General features: G+C 38.8%; 1 long non-coding RNA gene across 1 annotated transcript in view; it reads right to left on the bottom strand.

Moving 5' to 3' along the window:
- Positions 1-2038: 2038 nt before the first annotated feature.
- LOC113978417 overlaps positions 2039-15482 on the bottom strand; it is a 110154-nt gene continuing 96710 nt past the window's right edge. The window contains exons 3-5 of the long non-coding RNA XR_003537570.1: positions 4997-5110; positions 3124-3213; positions 2039-2253 (exon numbers count right to left, since the gene is read on the bottom strand). This is a non-coding gene — a long non-coding RNA (uncharacterized LOC113978417). The remainder of the gene's footprint in view (positions 2254-3123; positions 3214-4996; positions 5111-15482) is intronic.

The raw sequence follows: 15482 nt of genomic DNA, 5'->3' as shown, positions 1-15482 counted from the left end.
CAGCAGTAGAAATACTGCAATTAAATTTTAATAGGTGCTCTTGCTTTGTTCAATGACTTGTCTTTAGTATTCTGTTATAGGTATTGAAAACTTCACAATCAGAGTATTATTTCACAGGTGACAGGAGCTCCCACACATTCCTTTGGGAATTTTTAGACTCTTACAGCTCTTATGAATGAAAAAAAAAAAAAGCAGGTGCAGACAAATTGATGGAATTTGTACCTAATTCATTGGATATCCAAGCATGCTTGTGTACATCAGCTCATAGCTATAAGTAAAGGTACTCTGCTACTTAGATAAAGGTCACTGGTGAATAGGTCATATGCCTGAAAGTGAGATTGTGTTGATTCCCTTTTCCCCTTGCTTATCAAAGAGGATGGTACAATGAGTGGTTGGACACCAGCACACTAAAGGTTTTTCTGTGTCTAATTAGTTTATTTATGTTTTTCTGAGGGCTTACCAGCTGTTGGTGTAGGAGTAGCACTGCATGTTAATAGTATTTCTCTTTTAACCTCACTTTCAGTGAGTTTAATCCAAGTGTTTACTTACCTGTACTCACAGAAGTATTTTTGGAGATTATATTGGGCAGTGGGTACAGAAGAGAAGAGCCTTCAGGTACCTACACACCCAACATTAAACTGTCCCAAATCTGAATTCACGTGGTGCTGAAGCAGACTGTAGCCCTCTCACAAGTTTGTTCAGGATCACCTGTTACTACTCTAATGTGCTTTTTAGAAAAGTAACTGCCAGCCTTCCATGCTTTGTAGGTCCACTGAATCAAGAAATATAGTAAAAATCTGTCAGAAAAACCTCCCCAGATGTGTTTGCCTCTGGTAAGTCAATTTGCCCGTGATTTGATCCTGTGTTTATTTGGTAGGCTGGAATTTACACATCTGACAAAATATCACAGGACAAAACTCAGCACAGTCAGAGAAGAATATTTTGAATAAGCATCAGGAGGTGAGAAACAGGAAGGGGGAGCGAGTGAAGAAGGAAGGCATCTCCCTACTCTGTGTACGGTGAGCTTCATCCACAGTGGGAGAGCTCTTAGAGAGATTTTCTTTGTGTTCCAGTTCCTTGTCCGTGGCCTTTTATTTTACAGCAATAATTTCGCTCTCCTTCATGCAGCAGGAATGATGAGTCGAACAAGGCAAAGTGGAAGAGCTGTGAGGAATACTGCAATAAGAGTTGAGGGAAGCGGGTTTCCTCAAAGGGGTGATTCAAAATGTTAGTTTTCCCACTGGATTTACTTTGTAGTTATGTTTTAATTCTCCCAGTTCTTCCAGGCATTTTCTGTTGTTACTATGAAGTTTGTTTCACCTTTAAAGTGTGTGTGTGTGTGGGGGGGATTCGGGACAGCTCAGGTAGCTGACATATAAACATTCCCAAGGAAAGCTTTTAGAGCTCATAGTATCATTCAGTACACATTTTGAAAATGTTAATCTTTTCAACTAAATAGTTGGCATATGAGTAGTATGCACTTTGTACCTTAGGAAAAAGTGTTACTAGTGTCAAAGGGAGTGGAATTTACTCCAAAGCTGTGCTACTTTATTGGTGATACCTTGATAGGTAAAGGCTGCAGTGGATTCACATGGCCCAGCTGTCAGATGCCCACCAAGCCACCCTGTCACTCCCCTCCTCAGCAGAACAGGGAGCAGAAAATACAAAAAAAGGCTTGCAGGTCAAGATGAAGACAGAGAGATCACCCAGCAGTTACCATCACAGGCAAAACAGACTCGACTGGAGGAAATGAATGTGATTTATTACCAGTAAAATCGGAGTAGTATAATAAGAAATAAGATCAAATCTTACAAAACCTTCCCCTTCACCTCTCCCTTCTTCCCAGGCTTAATTTCACTCCAGACTTCTCTACCTCCTCCCCAGAAAGCGGGGCAGAGTTGCGGTCAGTTCATCCCGTGTTGTCTCTGTTGCTTCTTCCTCCTCACACACTTCCCCTGCTCCAGAGTGAGGTCCCTCTCACAGGAGGCAGTTCTCCATGAACTGCTGCAGTGTGAGTAGTTCTCCATGAACCGCTGCAGTGTGAGTCCTTGCCACGGGCTGTAGTTCTCCGTGAACTGCTCCAGTGTGGGTCCCTTGCATGGGGTGCAGTGGCCTAGGAACAGGCTGCTCCAGTGTGGATCCTCCACTGGATCACAAGTCCTGCCAAAATACCTGTTCCAGTGTGGGCTCCTCTCCACAGGTCCTGGCAGGGTTCTCCGTGGGGTCCTATACTCATTTCATATCCACCTGCTCCTGCGTGGAGTCAATGGGCCATGAATGCAATATTCAGATCTTGTAACAATTCTTGTCATCATGTACACAAAAATGCTTGTTCTGGGCTCTCCTAGCAGTAGTTACTTAACGCTCCAACACCTTTTAGACAGAAAAAGATGTGTGAAGAAACTTAAGGGCTTTCCTTCCTGTCACAGTTTAGAACATGTCTGAGACAAGCAAGAAACAATAGCAATAAATGACTGAATACAAACATTGTGCTTCATGATCCCCATGAAAGGTTCAGGCCTAGCTGATAATAGATTGGTCATGTTACTGTATGACCTGACCACAGAAATATGTTGTTGTGCAGTGCTACAACTACCTCGTAGTTGTGCAGTGCTCTGCATTGCACTAGTCTCAGTAGTAAACCCCACAACAAGCAAACAAACGAATAAAAAACCCCAAAACAAAACAAAAAAACCCACCCCAACACTACATGCTTTCTGTGAAGAATGGTAATAAATTGGAAATCAGAAGAATAAGGTTGATAGTCTAGCAGCTGACAAACAGAGGGGCAAACCAACTCACCTCTACTTTCTGCTGTTTCAAACCTGCTCCCCTCCTGCCACGCCCAGCTTTGGGAATACTACCTTTTCCCACCTCCCCTCAGAAGCCAAGCATCTGCTCTGCCATGCTCTGGAGCAGTGCTAACCTGAAAGGAGAACCATTCCTGACTCTAACCAGAGATGGGAAGGAGAGGAACACTTTTCCTGCTAACAGCTATTCTTGGTGTGGGGCTATTCTTTTATGTCAGTCATTGTATCAGTTTCCCATCTTTGCTGAGATGACGTCTCCAAGTTCAGCTTCAGCACACAGCACAACACATCTCAAGTGCAAGAGCTGACCCACGTTTATCCTTAGTAGCTCAGTGTCCACAGGTCCTCTGAGAAAGCTCTCAGACTTCTATCTGTTGAGATGCAGCACTGTTGAGGCTTTGCCCTGAAAAACAATTGTCATCAGGCAAGTTGAGGCTTTCAGTGGGTGGTAGCGAGACACATCAGTGGCTTTTGGAAACTGTGTGGAGAAAGACTGAAAAGAAAACTTGAGCAGTCCGTATTACTGGGTTCCCTGCTATGAAGAAGCATGAAATCCAGGTGCTCACATGCAATATTCCCTGAAAACAGCTGAAATGATAACTCACAAGTTATTAATCTGTGAACTGGAGCCTTCCTTTGCTTTTAATAAAAGACAGTGGGAGAAATTAATTCTGTCTAAAACCACTGTATGTGCTGTGTGCCTAAAAGCAGGCATCTTATAACATCAGAAGTCCCATAGTTATGGCTATAAGCATGCTACTTGATTATTAAGCCTCTATGTCTGCTATTGTTTTTTCCTTACTATTTATTTTAAGTGAACACATTCATTTAAGTGAAAATGCCAAGTGACTAATGTGTAACTCTACGGAGAAATACAAAAATTGATCATTCTGTTAGAGGAATTAAACACTCTTTGTGCATAAATTCTAATGTTCGAGTGCAACTAAGAAATAAACATGACTTATTGCTGATAATGATGAGTGTTTCAGAGACTCTGAGCTTGTCAGAAAATCAGCTGTCTTCTAGGTATTAATGAGAAACAAAAAATATAAGGGTGCATTTATTAATAGACCATTCATAGAACCTGAAACTAAGCGGTTTGGAAAAGTACTACATTGTTTATAGTAATAAAGGCAAAGAAACACCAGAGGAAACATCCCTGGGGCTTAATCAATGATCAGCATATGAACATAAGTCAAAGATTGTTTAAAATTGTTCCAAATGAGGAATAACTGACGTCAAGAGCTTGCTTGACTTCTTACCTGCTTCACACCCTGGTTGCCTGCAGTGAGAAAAGTACGAATAGAACACTTACAGGCAGCCTTTCACAAACTGGTTTAGGCTTGGGGCTTTTTATTTGCATTTCACCTAATTTATTTACAGGAGAGCCTTAGGTATCCTTCAAGGGAAGAACTGTCATACACTGGCCAATCCATACATCGTTAACATCACCAAGTAATGAAGCCAGGAACAAGTAATCGTGTGCTGTTAACACGGAATTGCACTTGCACTCTGCAAGCCACAAATGACATTTGGTCAGGAACAGTGGGTTTTTTTGTGTTAGCAGTGTGACGCAGGTGCAAGGCCAAATTCGTTGTGTCCCCACGGCCAAAAATGTTCTGCAGGATTCCTTCTGCCTCCCAGTCTCTCAGAAAAGGAAATGTTGAGGCAGGGTGGGAGAGGGATTCTCAGAATATCGGAGCAAAGATGCACCATGTGTCCGTATAGGGGCTGTGTAGTTGCTGTTGACCTGACAAAAAGCTGCCTGGTGACCGCCCTAAATCCCATATTCCTGAGAATTGATGAGACAGTATTAATTTCTGGATGTGGTGTTGTACTCTCATCTTCTATGGACACATTAATTTCGACTCTAGGTCAGGAAACAGTTCAAATCACGACATTTCCTTGCTATTACTAATCATGTGACTAAGGTTCCCTGATATTCAAAAGTGTCTCTTCGCTGTTTTCCAGAGATCCTAAAAGCAAGTCTGAAGTTCATCTTCTAGAAAGTTTATGCACACTAGGGAAACAACTTGTCTTGAGGGAAAAATAAAAGTGACATTTCTATGACTGTTTAAAAGTATTGTTTATGCAAGACTTGCGTAGTTTTCCATTGAATCTATTAAATGGAAATGGAATGCATTTAGAAAAACTAATCTGAGAAAAGGAAGAGTGGATTGTATCACCTGTGAAAAGAGAGGAAGTGTTATTGGTTTTGTGCCAGCAGCTGGTCTATTTTCATGACTGATTTTTCCTGTTAGCAGTATGGAAGCCCAGGGCAGAGCAGGGAGCCCACAGCACTGCAGAGACAAAAAAAAAGAATGAACTGCAAAGGCAAAACAAATATTTCCTCATACTACATAGACAGATATTCTCCTTGCTGTCTGTTGTTCAGTGATTAAAAAGCCTTCCACCTCCACCAGAAGCTTGTTGCCTGTGACCTTAGAAGTTACCTCCCTGTGCTGTCCTTCAGTTTTCCACTTTTCAACTATTTCAATTTTCAGCCCACATATTCCTATCTGCTTCAGATAAAGCATTATTCCAATGGACAAGAGCCTTGTTCACTACACAGACATAATACATCCCCTGAAGTCTGCCCAGGCTTTGTCAGGAACATGCAAGGCAGAGTCATCTGAAAAATAGCTTGTGATTGTGTTTGGTTGTTCGGTCTTTTGCTCCTCTTAATGCAGTCACCTGTTACTTCAGTTGGATTCAAAACTGTTTCAGAAATGTTGAACATAAATAGATAGGCCTGCCTGGACTATTTTTTTCTAAAGGTATTGAACATATGGAAGAATAATTTGCTTCAAAACCAGGTTCTGCACAGTTTGAGTAACCTTTCCCTGTCTCTGTGTCACTGGTTTGAAATAGAGCACTCTTGGGAATAATGGGCCAGCACTTGGGCCTGTGGGGGCACTGAATGAGTAAACACCTGAAAAAAAAATGCACACAGGGTTTGCAGTTTACTTAATTTTGCTTTCATTATGTCAGCCTTTATCGTTGTGTATAGCAAGAACCACAGCTGAGAGCAGACTAAAACCAGCCCAAATACTGCCAGCTAGAAACTTCCAGCAAGTTATCAAATCAAAGTGCTGTCTTCCAGTGTTTCAACTGTAGATGTTCTGGTAGGTCTACCACTCACAGCCTTCTTTTTTCCTTGGAATGGAGTTGAGTCTCTTAGTTTCCAAAACGAGTTTTCCATCTCTCCCTCTGGTCTTCATTCTTTCCCTCATAGTAACTCTATTAGAGATAGAGAAGTGTCTAACTTCCATAGCACATGATCTGGGATCATAACAGGCCTGGCAAAATTTTCAGTATATTTTTGGGGCTTTTGGGGAGTTGAGTTGAGTTTGGGTGATTTGCTTGGGTTTTTTGCCTATTGTTGGTAGGATATATTGATTTAATATGTTAAATTGCAGTGGGCATTCCCAATTAGACATACCTGACCTTCGATAAAATTTGACTGTATCCTATTTTGTGCACAGGACTTATAAAACCCAAGCATGTTCAAGAGAAATAGAAATGTCTTCTTTATTTTACAGTGTGATAATCAAAAGTTCACAATGATCAGTAACCCCTTGGAGGTAGTGACATTAACAGTGTTTGCTCCCTCTAAACACTGAGGTTTCTGTGCCTTTCAGTCACCAGAGTTTGTCTTAAAATGTAATCAAAAACACTCTACAGAGAGGGAGGATGAACTGAGCTCTGTGAATGTTCTTTCTTCGTGAAACAAACCAGAATTCTTTTTTTATTTGTGCTGTATGAATGGGGATATGGGAATGACTGTCTTTTTTTTTTTTTCCCCATCAGAAGGGCATGTGGTTGTAAAATGGCCCTGAAACTTTATTTATAGAGAAATGTTGGTATCTGGAGCCTGTCTGTGAGAAAACTGGTGACAATGAGTCCTCACACTTCTCAGCAGAGATTAGATGGGATCACAATCATCCTGACATCTGCACCTCTTGCCTTCTCTAGGCAAGCAGAGCTGAGTCGTCTAAGAAGGCATTTGATTGTTTATGTGTCCATTGCCACAGGAGAATGTTTTCCATGTTTCATTCTTTACACCTACCTAATAAGATCACAAGATCCATATTTTTGTGATAACATAAACATTTACACAAACTTTTTTCTTTCATCCAGAGCACAGTGGGTAAAAGGGAGCATGTAACAGCTGGAGAGGTCTGTATGTGTGGGGTGATGGTATCAGAACATAGCCTATAACTGTAGACAAATATAGATAAATCATAAAGTACTGTTAGCATTAGGACTCAGTGTCACTGAAGAGCTGTGATACTTACTGTGTCTGTGAATCTGTCCATAGGCTGTTCTAATCATTGGTCAAAATTTGGAGCAAATAACTGAAATCATGACATTTGCTAGCTGAGTTGCCCACATGTTGCTTACTTGCCAATAGTGAAAAGTGCAAGCCTAACTGCTATTGACCAATGTATTTCTCTTGTTGGTTTAATGATAACATTACAAACTTCTCTGGTTGGGGGAGAGGTTCTGAATTCTCTGCCTGAACCTCAAGGGCACCCTGGAATCATACAAATGGAATTTTTCTGCAGACTTTGCCTACACATAGGTTAACTGGTTCTTGAAAATTTGTTCTATTTGCTAGCATAGGCTTCTTCCTAAAAAAATGCTTTTGAATGTAAGTTTAACACGAAGACTATTCCAGAATAATCCCTACATCATATGACATTTATCCCTAATGAACTTCTGCTTGATATGGTAATTACTACAGCAATAGATTAAATATTAGAGAATCACCAAATCACAGAATGTCTGGGGTTGGAAGGGACCTCTGGAGATCATCTAAGTCTGATCTCATTCTCTCGACACCTGCCCTTAAAATATTTGAATGCACAATAACATTTGTGATACTAAGAACAATACCTCATATTTAAATATTAATTTTTATAGTGTATCTTCATTTTTCCGTCTTACAAGTGGGGGATAAGGTTAAGAAAAATGCAAGGAAGTAGACTTTCATAGGGTATTTTTCTTAGTCTGGTATGAATTTGCAAAACTCTCAGAAATCTCCTCATGTGTTAATTTCTCTTATTAACGTTTCTAAATTAAGCCATATGGGTTTGCTTATGATTTTAGAACAATCTAATGTCAGAGGTGAGAACTGATCTCTTTCTTATACCCTGAGTTTCAGGTCTGTTTTTCCTTTAAATCTTCATTTAAATGATTTTTGTTATGCACTTTAAGAAAGAGAAATAGCATATAAGCAGGATCTTCAGAGTACTTAGAGAAGAGGGGGCTCACAGTGGTCACAGCTCCTGGAAGAGCTTCTATGGTGAGAGTATTTTTTCCCTGTTTCATCCTTTACACAGTACCCATCCACGACATCACTGCAAATACTCCAGCCTGTGTGCTAAATGAATTATTAAAGGTGAAATCTGCCCCCCCTGATATCAAACAAAATTCCCTCTGACTTTGGTGGACCAACAGGTATCAATCACCCCACGACTTGTAAACATGCAGATGCAGGTACCAGCACAGAAAAGAGAGTGAACCTGGATGTAGAGGTTTGTTTGCTTAGTAAAATATGCCTGAAACCAGGTACTGTCACTGTGACTAAAGGTATCTGTTTTCAACTTCTTAGCTTTCTTCTAACACATCAAAATCAAACACTGAATCTTATGATCTCTCTACTACTAAAAGTCTTTAAAAATTCCAAAATAAAAAGAAGCAGCTCTGTAGACATAGTTTATGATTTAACCAAATAGTACAGTGAGACAGTGAAAATTATTAGCAGTCTGTCTCACACTGTATCTTGCTTGGGTTAGGGAAGTTAACAGCAAAGATGGTGTAATCTTACAAGCTGACTAGGGAAAATTACAGAATCCCTTCTGAATAAACAGCATTAGAAATGCTTTTCCCCCCCCCCCATATACTTTTTGGTCCTTAGTAAAAAGATTTAAGTTAATCAAAACCTTGTAGATTAAATAATTAAACCTGTAGATAACCACAATTTTTTATTGTTAATTAGTCATAGAGAGGTGCCATTTTCATAGGATGCAGAGTCCCTAAATTTAGCTGTGGAATATTACATTGATCACACACAAAAAAACATCATTGATTCTCTGGGGAAGGGTTGGACGTCAGTGTGTGCGTTTTGGCTCAGACCACCTTTCACCTATTAAAGGGGGTTCCAGTAGATTTTTATCCCTGCTGCACATAGCAACAAAATGTGATTTGCCATCCTTAACCCTTTGAACATTCTCAGCATCTGAGCAGGATGATTCACACTTACTCAGTTACTTTGCTTTCATGCCCTGTATTGTATCTGAAATCTTTATACCCAAAGTGCTGTGTTTCTATCCTCTGCAGCTCTGTCAATTTTTTAATGTATGTTATGCATGTTTAAATATTTAATACACACTGAAGCCATTACAGCATGGCTGTAAAAAATCTGTAATATTGCACCTTTCTACTATGACAATTACTCCTTTCTTCAAATGACTCGTAACATTTATAAATAAAACTCTAAGATTAAACTCTGACATCATGCAAAATGCTGCATTTTGCTTCACCTGTTTAAGTTTACCAAAGACAGTGAATCAAATTAAAACACTGCGCAGAATAATTTTATTGCTGTGTAGATCTTTGCCATTATGCAGTATGATAATTCTCAGATTCTTTTTCCAGCAATCACTAATTAGGTGTAACAGGCATGCATCCAGACACTCCTGAATTTTAATCTTCATGTTTCTTAATGAGTTGATCAAATATTACACAGAATGTAGAAAAAATACGGGACTCATTTGAAATACAAATATACAATTTGTATAATTGTCCAGCTAATAAATTATGTCCAAATATTTTGATTTCTCCTGCAAACACTTAGGGATGTGTCCATGAAAGTGGTGGAAATAATCTGTACGTGTACATGTAATTATATATTCTATACACATAATTTTCCATAAGGATTTTCATAAGCATGCATGACACTGCATTTGCAGAATACTTTTGAATCTAGGCACAGGTTTTGCTTAAAAACAATAGAATCTATTCATATAAAAAAAAGGATATATAATTAAATTTGGCAGAAGGAAAATTTGTACAAAACAATATCCAATCCCCCTAACTGTCACCTGACTGTAGCACCAGCCTTTCCTCGTTTCGGGAAAGATGGAAGAGCTTCTTTCTTCCCCATCCTCTCTTTTTGCTGATGGGAAACTCCTGGCAGCTGAAGTGCCTGATATTTGACCTGCTTTAAAAGGTATTGCATGATTTTGCAGAGTCAAGGAGCTTCCAGTAGTTCAGATAAGCTTTCAGCAAAGACCTAAACATCCTGCTGCTTAGCTAAAGTGACGTTTTGGTGTTCAATACCACTTAATTTTGCCTCATTCTTCTTCATCTTAAAAAGCATCTACACAAACTCAATATTATTTATTGAAAGAAAAATGAGAGTAAAGAATTGTCAGTTGTGAGAAGCATTTATTTTTTCACCCATCACAGTACTCTGCTTCTGAATGATGAGGGACAGCCGGAGCTCTGGCTCTGCTTCATTCTGTACAATTTGATTTAGTTGGGTTTGGTTGATATTTTTATTTTCCAAACCCTTGGGCTCAGGGAGGCTGGGAAGACCACAGAGACAGATTGCTCAGGCACTGAAGGGAGAGAATGTCTTGTGCTATTTAGCATCAACTTCTCTGCCTGGATTTTGCAGGAGGGACAAAAAGAACGAGCATATGCAGGAAATGCCAGTCACGGCGCTCCACATACAGTTGGCAGGCAGTGGAGCTACTTCTGCATTAGCAGGTGGATAGATAGCAATGGGTCTGCAGAGAGAAATAGCTGGTGCTGAGGACCTGATAACCTATTACATTGTGGTGGAATGGCTTTTCTTCAGACCAGCTCTAGTCTAGTCCCTCTGCAGCTGAGCGTGGTGAGTGAGCTCCTGCATTGCCTCCCCCAGGCAGAGTCCAGCCTGTGGTCAGTGAGACCTCCCACAGGGAGAACCAAGGCACAGTGAAAGGGAATGGTCAGGGACTCACCTCAGAAGGGTTTTTCTAACCTTTGCTGAAACATCAATAGCCTTTCACTCTCACTTTCCGTGTATTGGACACAATAAGTGAACGTGGACAGATCAGGAGGAGCTTTTAGGAAAAGAATGTTTAAAACTACTTGTAGCTATGAAAGTAAAAGAAGGCAGGAGAACCTCCATGCTGAGATCTCTCTCTTTCCTTCTTAAGAATTCTCCTCCAAATAAGAGTCATTGTGATATTCAGCTACTTACTGTGATATACTTTACAGTGGTGGCTACATATATATTCTGAAACTTTGAGATTTATTTTTTTTAGATATTCTGGACCATCTCCTGAATCAATTCAATTTTTCAGATGCTGCTAAATAGGTGTGTTCTTTTCAGTGACAATTTAGTTTAACAGATTAATTAAAAATAATAACATAAATTTAAGTGAGACCAGCAGTTCCTCTTGCAATTGGACTATCCCCAAGAACAAAAATGTCCAGCAAAGAATGTTTGTTGAGAAGAGGCAGAGTGTGAGGTGTTAAGAGGTGGTCACACAAAACCAAAAATACCTCATTTTCACCACTGCCTCTTCTGCAGCGATGAAATGGGTATCTTGGGAGACTGACAAATCTTCCCCTCCTGCTCTTCTTTTCCACTGGAGTCTCCTGCTGCATGCCAGTTCTTGAGTATTTCCATAGGCTTTCCAGTGTTCTTCACTGTTCTTTTATCCTCTAAACAAAGTAAAGGATGTAAGAGCTTTTAGAAATTACAAATGCAGTAGCTAAAAGTTGTAATCACTATGCAGGGTCTCATCCTCCTGCTTTTTTCTTCTCTCCCTGTGAATATTATATGCTCCTTTACACAATTGCATGGTTTCATAGTAAAAGTCTTAAAGGGTACCCCAGCCAACCTATCATTGTCTCATGAAAATATTATCCTGGGAATTTGGACCTGTGAATTCAAACTCCCTTATATTACAGAAGGGCCTAAGCTGGTCAGTAAGAAAAACATGATTCATGTTTTAGATGCAAAGCTCTTCCCTCAATTATCAGTAGTATTTTCATGTGAACTAGAAAGCAGCTGTTAGAAGTAAAATGTAGTGAAAAGCAGAAAGGCAGACTAAACATTCACTCCATGGAGTTGTTTTTATCTGGGTATACATCCATTATATGTGGCTGCAAAGGCTAAACTGTCCTTTTTAAAGCACTCCATCTGCAGTGTGTCAAAAATAGTGCTGTCCTGTACATGCTTAAGCTTTTGGCAGCAAAGTGACACCTTAATTTCTTTTACAGTAAATATATAGATATGTTACACAGTGACATGTAGAGCAGATGTTTCTAAAAATGCAAAGAAATTCCAGTCTGTTCATGTTGATGTAGTAGCTTTAGTCTTTCAAAAAAGAGCTGGTTAGGCAATGCAATCATGGTGCAAGCATGAATATTTGAAGAGCCTGCATACAAAGTCAACACCTTGTATCAATGCTTACGGCCATGACGTCTACGAATAAAAGGAAAGCTTATTTCAAGTTCCCCTATAGAAACAATAAAGCATTCCTTTTAAAAGTTTTCAAAGTGAGGGACAATTCTTGTATTCAGAGTTCCAGCATAACAGGCTTGACTCATCGATAGATGACACATCAAGCACAGGGAATTTGAAAAAGCGCTGCTTAACCTCACTAAAAAAAAAAAAAAATCATGGTTTTGAGAACAGGAAATAAGGAAAATTGCTTTCTGATCCTTGACTCCACTATGTTCAAAAAGGGTAATGAATGTTCTGATAAAACACACTTCATTGGACAAATAAATCTGGTTCAAACTGACAATGTTATATAAAGGGATGTCTAAGTCTGTTTAAAAATCATCTTGAAGCAGAAGAAACCATACGAACCAGAAGTCCAGTATAAAACAAGACATTAAGTTTACCTGTGCATTTATTTTTTTTGTTTGTTTCTCTCTTAAAACCTTTTTTGTAACCTCCTTGTCTCAACAGACCAATCCAACGCTATAAAAGCATAGGAAATGAGGAAGGGTATCAAAATCAAGCCCTTAAACTGCAAAGCAGCCAAACAGACTTTAAAAAACGAAGCACAGACACGTTCCCTCGAGGCCCAAATACCACACTTGGCCATTCACATGTGGATAACCCCAGGGATGAGAATTCCTTTTGTTTCTCACACCAAATAGAGCAACATGCATCTCGTTTACAGCTTTAAATTAATTATAAAATTGCAGCTGTACCAGATCATTGTTACTGGCTTGATCCAGTCGCTTGAAAATAAGCATCACTTGCCATTTGAGATGCAATGGAGTATCTGAGGCAGCTGCACAGGGTTTGGAGATTATGTTCTATGGAAACATGTAGCCTTCTGGATTAGCAGCTGGAGGCCAGCATGAATATCAGAGGCCTTGTCAAAAAGCACTAGATACCTGTTAAGTACATTGAACTTGATGTTTTCAATGTTTTAATGCACCTCAAACACCTTGAAAACCAAGGGAACAGTAAGCTTCAGGATTACTTCTTTGAGCCCTTAAACCCCTAAATCGTGTCAGTCTGCATTGTACAAATTGTGCATATCAGCTTTTCCTGAGGCTGCACATGTTTGTTAAGGGTAATAGAAGTTATTACAGTTGGATAATTTATCTGTTGTTAGTGATTAATCTGATAAAACTAGCTTTTTCTTGTTATAAGAGTGATGTATAAATAGAACCAATGCAAGAAAGAAGGAAAAATCTGTATTTTGCAAAGCATGACATCCAGATGTAGTTTTCCATTCCCCTCCTGAAAAAGGACTAATTACACGAAGTGATGAAAGATGTAAATATTGATGAAAAATTTAGGTCTTGAAAAGCGTATCTACTTGGGTAGGTAATGTGCACATTTGCAGATTAAAATATAAAATAAAGCATGTGTACAGAAATTCTGCATTGGAATATCTAGAAAGCCACTCACAGAAATGAAAGTAAGGCAAGCCATTCTGGGAAACAAGCCTGTCATAGCTAAAAAAAAAAATGTCCATAGCCTATAAGCTTCTTGTGAAAAAAAATGTGTATTTGTTCCAGATAGGAAAAAAAATTTTCAGTAACCAGGTATGGGTTGTTTTAAGAATCGCATGAGTGTCAACTTTTAATTTTTTAGCAAATGATCTGAATGCAGCACACAATACCATCCATTTGGGAGATCTCCTCTGCTCAGTGCAGTCTGACAGCACAAAAAAAGGCTTGGAAGTGTTTGCATTTTCTTCACACTTGCTGAGCAAGCTGACAAAACATTAAGCATCACAAGCGTTAACACTATTTGTTTACGATGAAATGGAAGGTTTTGCTGCAAGAGCAGAAAACAGCAGTAGTGAGGTATCACATGGTGCAGCTAAAGAAACTCTTGGGAGGCTTACAAAAAAGCTAACAAGACGGGAATCATCACAGGAAAGATTTGTCAGCCAGTTGCTCGCTTCTAAATTTGTGATGTACATTTAATACCCTCAATTTCGCTTTTGTAAAGGTTTGTGCATCTCTGCTCAAATGTGCTCTGATGTTCTTGTCCAAAACATCACTGTACATAAGCAAAAGAATTTCGTATAAAAATCGAGACCATTGCTTCCAATTGTCTGAGTGATATTTGTACTGCCTTGATCCAGATGAATGGAAACAAAATAGAAAACCAGGAATGCCCGCTTTCTGTAGAAGTAAGGAAGAATAAAATTCTTATACTCTTAGCAATTTGTAAAAGAAAAGGTGGTTTTAAAATAAATTACTGGGTTTTTATATGCTAAGCCTACTTTCCCTAATATGTTAGTCACCATCCACAAAACCAAACTTTCTATCTCCTTAGTATATTTATTCCTCAGTAATTCTCAACCATTTATTGTCTCCTGTGTTGTGAAGAACAGGATGTAATCTGGTATGAAGATAGCTGAGAGTTGTTTAATATCCAAGGTCAAGCAGGGAATTTATCTGGAGAAATATTTTCTTGGAATGCTTTCCCTCAAAACCTGAAGCCTCTCGAGATCTTGGCATTACATATGGATGCAATATAAAGATAAAACTTGTTTGGGATTCATGAGATTTTCATAGAATAGTTAAAATTACACAGATGTACAGTTGAAAATTCTGTCTTGTTTAATTGTGCGCCTGGAGATGGATTTTTGGGTACTGACATTTGAAAATGTTGGCCTTTGCCTAGAAATTATTCCATGATAAATCTGTTCAACTAACAAAATTTTATGTCCAAATATCTGTCATAATTAACAGAACCAGCATTGATGCCCTGTCTTATATTCAAGTGTTTTCTTATATTTTGTGAGTTTCTTTGTGTTTGGATTTTCTTTGCCAGTAATCAAGGTGGGTAGAACTGTACAAGAGGTTTTTTTCCAGTACTCTTGACCAAATGAATAAGCAAAAGTTTTTAGAATCTCAAGCAATTCTGCAGATGCAAGAAATTTCTTGCATAAGAAAAACTAAATATGTCAGACTACAACTTACAATTTTTTCCACTTAATAAGTTTGGTAGTGATGAAAGGTGTGAGCTATATTGGAATTGAAAAACAATAAATATATAAAAGATATCCTGAAGCTGTTTTAATTTTTCAACTGAAAATTCTAAATTTTTGAGATATTTTTAATTATTTTCATTTCTAATTTTTCTTCACTTCCCATTTGTTTCTTCTCTTTCAGTGAGAGGGT

This window comes from Neopelma chrysocephalum, unplaced genomic scaffold, assembly GCF_003984885.1.
Source record: "Neopelma chrysocephalum unplaced genomic scaffold, ASM398488v2 Primary Assembly neopelma1_323, whole genome shotgun sequence".
NCBI classification, from domain to species: Eukaryota; Metazoa; Chordata; class Aves; order Passeriformes; family Pipridae; genus Neopelma; species Neopelma chrysocephalum.
The sequence above is the reverse complement of the archived record's forward strand: the minus strand, read 5'-3'. Positions and strand labels throughout refer to the sequence as shown.